Source organism: Sarcophilus harrisii, chromosome 1 (genome assembly GCF_902635505.1).
Source record: "Sarcophilus harrisii chromosome 1, mSarHar1.11, whole genome shotgun sequence".
NCBI lineage: Eukaryota > Metazoa > Chordata > Mammalia > Dasyuromorphia > Dasyuridae > Sarcophilus > Sarcophilus harrisii.
The window spans coordinates 81,058,808-81,069,372 of NC_045426.1; the positions used below are offsets into that span (position 1 = coordinate 81,058,808).

The 10,565-nt window shown below is 50.1% G+C and overlaps 1 long non-coding RNA gene across 2 annotated transcripts; it reads left to right on the forward strand.

Moving 5' to 3' along the window:
• The first annotated feature begins 310 nt into the window (after positions 1-310).
• Positions 311-8,640, forward strand: LOC105749610. 2 transcript variants are annotated; one of them, XR_002769617.2, is made up of 4 exons: positions 311-410; positions 3,598-3,682; positions 6,808-6,949; positions 7,856-8,640. It is a non-coding gene; the product is annotated as an uncharacterized LOC105749610 (long non-coding RNA). The 2 variants fall into 2 exon arrangements; XR_002769616.2 differs by lacking the exon at positions 311-410 and having other exon boundaries at positions 2,707-3,682.
• Positions 8,641-10,565: the final 1,925 nt, after the last annotated feature.

Genomic DNA, 10,565 nt, shown 5'->3' on the forward strand with positions numbered 1-10,565 from the left:
CTGGAGATAATTCAGAATTCTCAGCACCAGCTTCCTATGTGCAAGAGAGGGGATTTCCTGAGCAGCATAAACCTGGAAATCCAGCCTTTTAGAGAGAGCTTCTGGACAGCACCAGACTTAAGTGTTCCCTCTATAGGAACCTCAAGTTCAAGCACTATAGGACTCTCCTTCTAGACAGCAAAGGGAGGTCCTGGTCAGAACCTGCCCCTTGAAGAGAAAAGTGGGTCATGAATCTGCATCCAGCATTGGAGGAGTTAAAGAGCTAAGCTACAATATTGGAGAGTAAAAGATGCAGACTTTGCCCTCTGTGGCTACCATGAGTTACTCGTGTGGGACAATTCTCATGGGAAATGGAGTTCCTTTTTCATCCCCCAAGTCCTCAGGATAGCACCTGAAAGCTGGAAGTTTATGTGAGTTGCTGTGGCAAAAAGTGAGACTTATGGGGATATTAGGGGATTGTGCCACTGGTGACCCTAAAGTCATTTCCTCTCTAAGGGTAGGTCAGATTTGGGAGGTGGTGCTTCCATGAGCATGGAGGACTATGAGACCCTGAGGAAAGTCAGTATACAGTAGAGAGGGAGGAGAATTGGATGGATTGTTTATGGGCTGCTCCGAGTCCTTGATGTGTCTCTGTATTTTCTGTGGGGCAGAATAACGGGATAGGGTACCAAATGTATGCATTGTTACCTTGGGTACTTGTACGGGAGCCAGCAATCCTTTTATCCATAAGCTTGGAAGCCTGGACGGGAGCAGAACTCTGAGATCGCCGGGTGCAGCCCTGGGTGGGGGCAATCCGAACCAAAGATATTGTTTCTGGGGACATTGCCCAGACTGAATGCTGTCGGTGTAAGCCCACCACTTGGGATGCTGGGCCACAAGCTACAGCAGATAAATGAGGGTCCTGTGGGACAAGAACGTTGACCTGATTTCTTAAAACTTCCCAGTTAAACCCAACTAACCAGAAAGATTGGGCTCTCTGCGCTCTATGTTCCGATGTAGCAGTAGGGATTTCTTGACACTGTAGCTGGGAACAGAACTGCACCCTAATCTCTTGTCTTTGGAAGCATTGGGGAATGCACCTTTAGGGGCGCAAAGTCTCTTAAGAAGGCCCCCTCCCCTTCCCAGCCATAACATAGCAGAAGCTGTCAGTGTGTCCTGGGACTTCAGAACTCTTCTAATACGGAACTATGTGGTACCAGTTCTGCCCCCAAACTCTGAGGGGATCCACAATTATGGGGTATTAGAGCTGGAGGACTTTAGAAAGAATATTGTTCAACTCTCTAACTTTACTGCAGGGGAAACTGAGGCTCAGAAAAGGCAAAGGATTTGTCAAAATTCAGAATTTATTGTTCTCAATTGCACATTGCAGGCTAAAGAGCAGAATAGCAGCAGGCCGTGGGCCCTCTTCCTCCCCATCCACTTCCAGGTTGAGTCAGACACGGAGGGGGCTTACAATAAAAGACCCCCACGAAGTTACTTCCTTGAAAATGTGGAACAACTGAAGCTTTCTGGAAGCTGATTTCACAGTATAGTGGATGCTATGTGATTTTGCTACCGGACTGGTGCAGTTTGGTGCGGTTTATCACGCTAGAGCCATACAGGGGTGAGGGCTCCGGGTTTAATCTGAACCCAGCAGTGGCTGCGCTGTCCGTGATCACCTCTGGGAATCCTCGTGGAAAAGGGAAAACCCTGGATATAAAGAGGGATGGCCCCTGGTTTCCCCATTTGGTTTATTCATTGAATAGTTTCTGACTGGTGGGAGGATAAAGGAACCCCCAGAGGTACCAGAGCTACTCAGGGAGGCTTCCAGGAGGAGTGGGCCGGGAAGGGGGGAAGAAGGGGGATGGGAAAGGCTCTTCTGGGGAGGAGGTGGATTGCAACAAGCTCTTCAGGCAACAGGTGGGGATGGCATCTCAAGCAGAGGGACTCCCTGGCCCCAGCACCAGCCCAGGGACCAGACTTGCAGGGTTGGCACAGGGCACTCTGTTCCCCCACCTATCCCTGGCCCTTGCTCCGTGGAGTGGCTCCCCAGAGGGAGAACAATGACCCTTTCTCATCAGGCCTCCTTCAGTCCTCAGGACTCTGGCTGCCCCGGGACAAAGGGACTATTTCATTATTGTTCCCTCGGATCAACAACGAGGCAGCCCCGGGAGGGGCCACAGTCAACCAGTTTCCTTTCTCAGCCCAGCCTCCTCCCAGAGGGCCCCCCTCTCACCTCCACCCGGCTCCCATTCACAGCCCTGGCTACAGAGGAGAGAAAACGAACTCTGAAGTCAAAAGACCCCGAGTCAGATCCTCACTCTGCTCTCTGGACTCTCTGGGACACATCACTGTGCTAAACCTTCCTCAGTTTCCCCAGATGAAAAATAAGATGATTTCTGCCTTCTCTTCCAGCTCGGGTCCTGCCCTGTCTTCCTCTCCCCCTGCCCCACGCAGGGGCCCCCCTGACCCTTGTTCCCCCTTCCGCCAGCTCCCCGTCCTGGGGGCCATGACTCCAGGGCCTCCTGGGGGGAGGACACAGCCATGCTTCCAGGGGACTGAAGCAGCTGGAGTCGGAGAAGTGGCTGGTTGTCTGCTGAGGTTAGGGGAAGGGAGAAGGAGGAGGAGGAAGAGGATGAAGAGGAGGAGAAGAAGGAGGGGGAAGAGGAGGAAGAAGAGGAGGAGGAGGAGGAGGAAGAGGAGGAGGAAGAGGAGGAGGAGGAGGAAGAGGAGGAGGAAGAGGAGAAGGAGGAGGAAGAGGAGGAGGAGGAAAGGGGATCCCTCCTGAGATCCTCCAGGCCTTTATCAGCTGGGGCCATTGCTATCAGCGCTGTTGTTGGCTCAGGCCCACAAGCAAAATTGCCCAACCTAGCACTGGACAGTTGTTTGTCCTGGCTACAGTCAGGTAGCCTTGGCAGGATTGGCCACCTCCGAGAAGTCTGTTGGCTTTGACAGAGGAGAGGTGGGTGGGGAGGGGGTTGGGGGCTCTGGGAGGCTGAGCCCCTGGCAGCCAGACTAGGTCCCAGGCCCGTTCCTCACCACCCCTACAGTCTTTTCTTCTGTCCTCTCTCTCGCTCTCCTCCTCATTCCCACCTTCTATCTTATCCCTCGCTTGGAGTGCTGGGGAAGATAATGAGACAGTATGAAAAAGCCTCTGTCCAGGGGCACATGAGTCTGCTGGGGGAGATAAGGCAGCGGAATGGAGAATGGAAGGTCACCGTGGAGGGCAGTCATCGTAGGGGGGATTCCAGAGGAGGGGAGGCCGGAGCTGGGTCCCAGAGGCTGGGAATGACGTGGGAGAGCTAGAGCGGAGTCGGTGAGGGCCAAAGCTCTCCGAGGGTAACCATGTTCCCGAGGGTCCGCTTCCCTTGCGCTGCTCCCCTCCCCCTATTTCATTACCCAGAGAGCCTTGTTACCTCAGTGGGAACTGGAGAGGAAGACAGGCCCACCTGGCTCTGGTCACTGGACGGTTTAGCTAGCGTGCCAATGGGAGAGCGAGAGGAGGCTGCGGTGGCTCTGCGCCAGGGCTTCGGGGTCAGTGACATCTGGATTCTGAGGTAAGCACAAACACCAGCCCGGCCGAAGGTCGCCACTGGCCACCTGGTTATCTCTCCACAGGGCGCTCTTATCTCCGGATCTGTGAAAGGAGACCGCTCGCTCAACGGGGAGGGTTCCAAATTTCCTTCCAGCCCTAATATTCTCGGTGAGATTATATTCCATAATTATACGGGAGGCGGCCCGGCACAGCTGATAGACAAATGACCTTAGGAGCTAGGGTGACCTTTGTTCTGACACATACTCACTAGTAATCCTGGGCAGCCCAGTTAACCTTTCAATACCCCTTCTTTCTCTGAGACAATTTCTTAAGAAAAAGTTGCTGAATTGCAATGGTGAAAGGAGTTCCCATACCAGAAGTTCTACACTAATAAAGTCACAGAGCAGGATCAAAAAAATGTGTGTGGGGGTGAGTGGGGGTGTATCCTATATACCCTATATTCTTCATTCCTGCTCCTATATCCCTTATATTCTTCAGTCCTGCCCCTATATACCCTATATTCTTCAGTCCTGCTCCTATATCCCCTATATTCTTCATTCCTGCTCCTATATCCCCTATATTCTTCATTCCTGCTCCTATATCCCCTATATTCTTCATTCCTGCTCCTATATACCCTATATTCTTCATTCCTGCTCCTATATACCCTATATTTTTCAGTCCTGCTCCTATATACCCTACATTCTTCAGTCCTGCTCCTATATATCCCATATTCTTCAGTCCTGCTCCTATATACCCTATATTCTTCAGTCTTGCTCCTATATATCCCATATTCTTCAGTCCTGCTCCTATATACCCTATATTCTTCATTCCTGCTCCTATATACCCTATATTCTTCATTCCTGCTCCTATATACCCTATATTTTTCAGTCCTGCTCCTATATACCCTACATTCTTCAGTCCTGCTCCTATATATCCCATATTCTTCAGTCCTGCTCCTATATACCCTATATTCTTCAGTCCTGCTCCTATATACCCTATATTCTTCAGTCTTGCTCCTATATATCCCATATTCTTCAGTCCTGCTCATATATACCCTATATTCTTCAGTCCTGCTCCTATATACCCTATATTCTTCATTCCTGCCCCTATATACCCTATATTCTTCAGTCCTGCTCCTATATACCCTATATTCTTCATTCCTGCTCCTATATACCCTATATTTTTCAGTCCTGCTCCTATATACCCTATATTCTTCATTCCTGCTCCTATATCCCTTATATTCTTCAGTCCTGCCCCTATATACCCTATATTCTTCAGTCCTGCTCCTATATCCCCTATATTCTTCATTCCTGCTCCTATATCCCCTATATTCTTCATTCCTGCTCCTATATCCCCTATATTCTTCATTCCTGCTCCTATATACCCTATATTCTTCATTCCTGCTCCTATATACCCTATATTTTTCAGTCCTGCTCCTATATACCCTACATTCTTCAGTCCTGCTCCTATATATCCCATATTCTTCAGTCCTGCTCCTATATACCCTATATTCTTCAGTCTTGCTCCTATATATCCCATATTCTTCAGTCCTGCTCCTATATACCCTATATTCTTCATTCCTGCTCCTATATACCCTATATTCTTCATTCCTGCTCCTATATACCCTATATTTTTCAGTCCTGCTCCTATATACCCTACATTCTTCAGTCCTGCTCCTATATATCCCATATTCTTCAGTCCTGCTCCTATATACCCTATATTCTTCAGTCCTGCTCCTATATACCCTATATTCTTCAGTCTTGCTCCTATATATCCCATATTCTTCAGTCCTGCTCATATATACCCTATATTCTTCAGTCCTGCTCCTATATACCCTATATTCTTCAGTGCTGCCCCTATATACCCTATATTCTTCAGTCCTGCTCCTTGCCTCTCTATTCTGAGCTTCCTCTCCCAGGCCTCAAAGTGGATGCTAACATTGCCCAAGACCACATTTTTATTACAATTTTCTCTTGCCTTACATACATGTATTTGAAAAGGGAGGCAAGAGAAAGAGAGAAGGACAAGGAGAAGGAAAGGAAAGGGAAAGGGAGAAGAAAGGGGAGGAGATTGCAGCAGAATGATGAGCTAGAACAGTAATATTCTTCTCTAAAGTGTAATGTTCTCTGGGAGCAGGTTTCTTGGGGGGCTTTTGGGAGCAGCCTTCCTTTCAGTTCAGTGTAATCCCCCCAAATGCAGCCAGGGGTTAAAGTCCAATGACTTTATCTCTCCTTCACTTGGGGCTCGGCTAGTTTTCTGGAGGCCTTCCTCTCTCCTTGGTTCCAAGAGCTTCTGCTCCCTCCTGCCTTCTCTGCTTCTGAACCTCCCCGAGACTGGTCAGCCTCCAGCCACCACAAAGGTGGACAATGGAATGAATCTGTCTCCTCCCCCAAGAGCTTCTGGTGGCCTTGTGTCCCTGGCCCCGAGAGCTTCCAGCTTATTTGCCCCACACTGAGTACACCCTAATCGTTACATCACTAGGAACCCATTATTTGTTGTAGGGTTAAATCGATGCTAAACTAGATTTAACCACTGTCTCCTCAATTCTACTTACTTAGCACCTTGTGAGAATCCTGAGAGAAGTAACTTTCCCAGCTTGTATCTGAGGCAGCATTTGAACGCAGGTCTCCCTAACTCCAGGCTATTACTTCCCCTCTTGGTCTATTCTCATCAGAACAATCAGAGCCTCTGTCCCTTTGTCCTTGTCTGTGCTGAGAATGTCCCTCCTTCCTTTCTTTGTCTGTTGGATTCCTATTCGAACTTTAAAGTGCAGCTCAAATGCTACCTCCTCCAGGAAGACTTCCCTGATTTTTCTGGGGTGACGTGAACTCTTTTTCTTCTTGGGTCTTATTTTGTCCTGCTCGAAGGCACTTATTATACAATACTGTACATTGAAATTACTTAGGGTCATAGAAAAATAGGAAGAGCAACTGGGCTGGTCATGGGGTTGGTGCAAGAATGGACCAGAAGAATACTCTGGGGGTACTCTTGACACATTAAGAGGTATTGAGGAAGGCCCCTAGTGCGGGACCCCTGGGGACAGAAGGAGGAGGGTCCCTAGCGCGGGACCCCTGAGGACAGAAGGAGGAGGGTCCCTAACGCGGGACCCCTGGGGTGACTAAGGGAGTTATGGACAAGAGTCCCTGCATGTTTGAAGGGGAGATCATGGATCCATTTCATCTTTGCCAGACAACCAGGGGTACCATGGAGAGAGCTCTAAGCCTACGGTCTGGAAGACTTGAATTCAAACTCACTCAGACACTTACTGGCTACATCACCTCTTTCTTCCTCAGTTTCCTCTCTGTTGTTGTGGAGAATGAGATGATTTCTGTAAAAGGGCCTTAGTAAATCCACACTCCCCACCCCGCCTCCGGCCACCCCAGAAGCAGAAGGGAATTCAGAAATTCAGAGATCTAGTGTGATCTCATCTTACAGGTGAGGAACCCAAGGCCCCAAAACACTGTCACTTACCTTCAGTCATATGGACGCAAGATCTGAATCCGGCTCTTTGGACCCCAAAGCCACTGAAAGCTCTTCCCCCCCATTGTACCTGCATTAATGTCCTGTTCCCATCCGACTGTGAATTACAGGAGGGACGAGACCATGTTTTAGACAAAGTGTGTGTTTCCCTCAGGGCGCAGCCCAGGACTCTGTAAACAGTAAATGTTTAATAAATGTTTCTTAAATAAAATAGAGTGAAAAGATATCACAAACTTTAACAAACCCGCTCTCGGGAATCAGCTCCCTTCCCCGAGGAACCTTAAACTCAAAAGGGAAGGAGAAAGCTGCCTCAGAGAGCCCCTTATTCTGGGGCAGGGGGTCCCCCATCAGAAGGAGTGGGGAGAAGGAGTGTCCCGTCTTGGGGAGTTTACTCCTGACTGGTAGGCTGGGGAAAGGCTGAATGTGGGAGTGAGCGGGGGCTTCCTGTGGCCCCCAAAGCTCAGTCTGAGGAGCAAAAGAGCAAACAGCAGCAGCTCCCGCCAGGTATGGGGGGTTGTGGGTACCTGCTCCTTGCAGCCACACCTGCCCACTCCAGGGACCAGCGTCCTGCCGGGACCGAGCCCTCCCCCACAATTCCACAAAACTGCATAAAGAGATCCCAGAACGGGAGGCCCTAAAACTCCAAGTGACTTCTAGAAATCGCCCAATCAGTCCTCCAGCTTCAGGCACTTCGGAGATTGTTCTGTCCACTTTTCAGAACAAAAAACTGAGATGCGTAGGATTTAAGCAACTTTCTTCAAGGTCACTGGGTTTTAAAAGGGCCATAAGCAGAATGGGATGAAAGTGCCAGGTTTCAACTATCCTAATATTCTTAAAACTGATTTCCTGTCTGGCCCACAGGATTTGGGGGCAGAAATGGATGCAGACCCTGATATAACTGTTTCCCAGCTCTCTGGGCTAGGCCCTTCTCCTGCTGGGACTTCAGTATCCTCAGAGGCAGCTTTTTCGGGAAAATGTTCCTGAAGGTTTTGATACACCTGGTCTGTCCTGGAGAGTTGGCTTTGATGCCCACCCCCAGTGCCCGCTGAAACCACCCTTTTCTTCTTATTTCTCTAGACAACTAACTATTCCCTTGTGAATAAATACTTCCAAAAATGTACGCTTGCAGCCTGTTGTGTTTAATGGCAAAGGAGAAGAAATGAAAGAGGGAAGTGGGTGCCACTGTCAGGGGCAAGGGGAAGGAGGTAATTCTGGGTCAAGTGTGACTCATCTCAGGCCCATGGAGACAAGCCAGCTGGGGGGCCGGCAGATCAGGAGGCCTGAGTCCCAGGTCAAGATCTGGGGCCCAGGAGCAATGAAAGTTAGAACTGGGAAGGAGGGGAATCCAGGCAAAAGACCAGGCTCCCTTGGAGCTGTTCTAAAGAAGAGTTCAGCATCAGAAGCAGTGTGGGAAGGGCTAAGGACGAGAGGCAGGGACTAGATTTTTAATTTTCCCTCTGCCATATCTGCTGGGTAGCCTTGTTTGGGAATCCCCTTCCCCTTCCTTTATCCATTATTTCTTCTCCATTAGAATGTAAGCTCCTTGAAGACAGAGACTGTTTAATTTGTATGTATATTCTCAGTATTTTGCATAATGCTGGGTATCTAATAAATGTTTATCTATCTATCTATCTACTTTCTTTCCTTCCTTCCTTCCTTCCTTCCTTCCTTCCTTCCTTCCTTCCTTCCTTCCTTCCTTCCTTCCTTCCTTCCTCTCTCCCTCCCTCCCTTTCTCTCTTTCTCTTTCTTTCTCTCTTTTTCTTTCTTTCTTTCTTGTTTCTTTGTTTCTTCCTGTCTTCCTTCTTTCCTTCTTTCTTTCTTTCTTATTCTCTCTCTCTCTCTCGCTCTTGCTCTCTCTCTCATCTTCCATTCCATCTTCTGTAAAACATAGGACTAGGACTAGATGGTCTCAGAAAGATCTTTCTAGGTCCAGTACGTGGAAACATTTAGTCAAGAAAGACTTCCCGGAAGAGGAGAGCTTGGACAATTAAACCCCAGGCTGGAGAGAGACCATTCTGGCAATGTGGCTGGCTCAGCCTGGAGCAGGGCCTGGCAGGGCCTGGGCAAGGGCAGAGGGAACCCCATCTGCACGGGTCTGTTCCCTCTGGAGGAGCAGGTTCTCAGCTCCCGGCCTCGCCCTCCATGTATTTCAACAGGCCTGCCTGTTACCTCACCCCCAGACCTCCCCCGTGGCTGCCCTCATATCTCTGTTTTTGTTGGGCTTCACTTCCTCTGACTAAGCTCAGAGTAATCTCCCGAGGCTCTGAGGGCGCCCAGAGAACATTGGGTTGTACCCAGTAGCCGGAAACCACCAGGCCCTTCCTTCCGAAGGGAAGCTGAATGGTGGCTCCCGGGTCCCCAGACCGAGCCCGGGCACCCCAAGTCCGCACTGAGCCTTTCAGGGCCCGGGCCTGCTAAAATAGGCCAAATGTCTGCAGCCCGCCGGCCTCAACCCTCTGGCCATGGCTGTGGGCTTTGATACGGGTCTCCCACATAAAGCAGGAGCCCGCCTGGCCCACCCACCCCGCTTACCCCCCGCCAGGACCCACAAATTTTGTGAGGCAGCTGGTAGGGTCAGGGCTCAATCTGGGGCTGGGGAGTAGAAGCTTTCCTTGTATACAGCCAGCCGACCCATGTGAAGCTAGGACCCATGGGGGCTCTGCAACGGGCCCCCATTGTAGCCTCAGGTCTCTGGGCATGTGTTCCTCAGCCCAGTCCCAGCCAGCCCAGACCCATGGGTGTTCCTGCCCTGGACTACGGAGGCTTTGGATCTGGAAAGTCCCTCCATCATTACGGAAAAAGCACCTGCCTGCCACCTGTGTAGTTGTGACTTTGGGAGAATCCCTTCTCCTAAGACCACAGCTCCCTTATCTGTAGAATGAGGAGAGACTGTATCAGAGGCCCTTAACCTGGGGGTCACGGAGAACCAAGGGGTCTGTGGGTAGATTTCAGGGGGCCCATGACCTTGGATGGGAAAAGCATTTTGTCTTGATGTTCCCTAACCTTTAGCCGAAACATCATTTGCTTCCATTTACTTTATGTACTAAGCACATACTCCCCCCAACATTCTGAAGGGCATCATAAGTGCCTTCTCTCTGTCAGAGATCTTGGTTCCCCAAGTTCCAGAACCCCTGGTCCGAGTGACTGCGAATATCTCTCCAAACTCTAAAGCTCCAGCCCTCTCCCACAAGGCCACGCTTCTGTCAGGCTCTCCGCAGCCCTTGGAGGCCCCATCTGGGAAATGGGGCGGCTCGCAGGAAGTGGGAGCTCAGATGGGGAGTCAGGGAAGCCGGCCTGTCTGTATCTGGGATGTTGATTCAAGCAGTGGGAGGCTCCATTTTTTTGTGGGTGATCCCGGGAAAGAACTTTTGGAGGCGGGCAGGCTCATCTGAGGGATCCGAGGATTGCCCCGAAGACCCGATTCTGAGGGAAGCGATCTCGTTCCGGGCCCGCCCAGTCCGCCCACCAGGGGTTGACCCGAGAGGAGCCACAAACAAAGGGAGGGGAAAAACAGAGAAAAGGAAAGAGGAAGGAAGAGAGAGACTGAAAAGGACAAAACACAGGAAAAAGA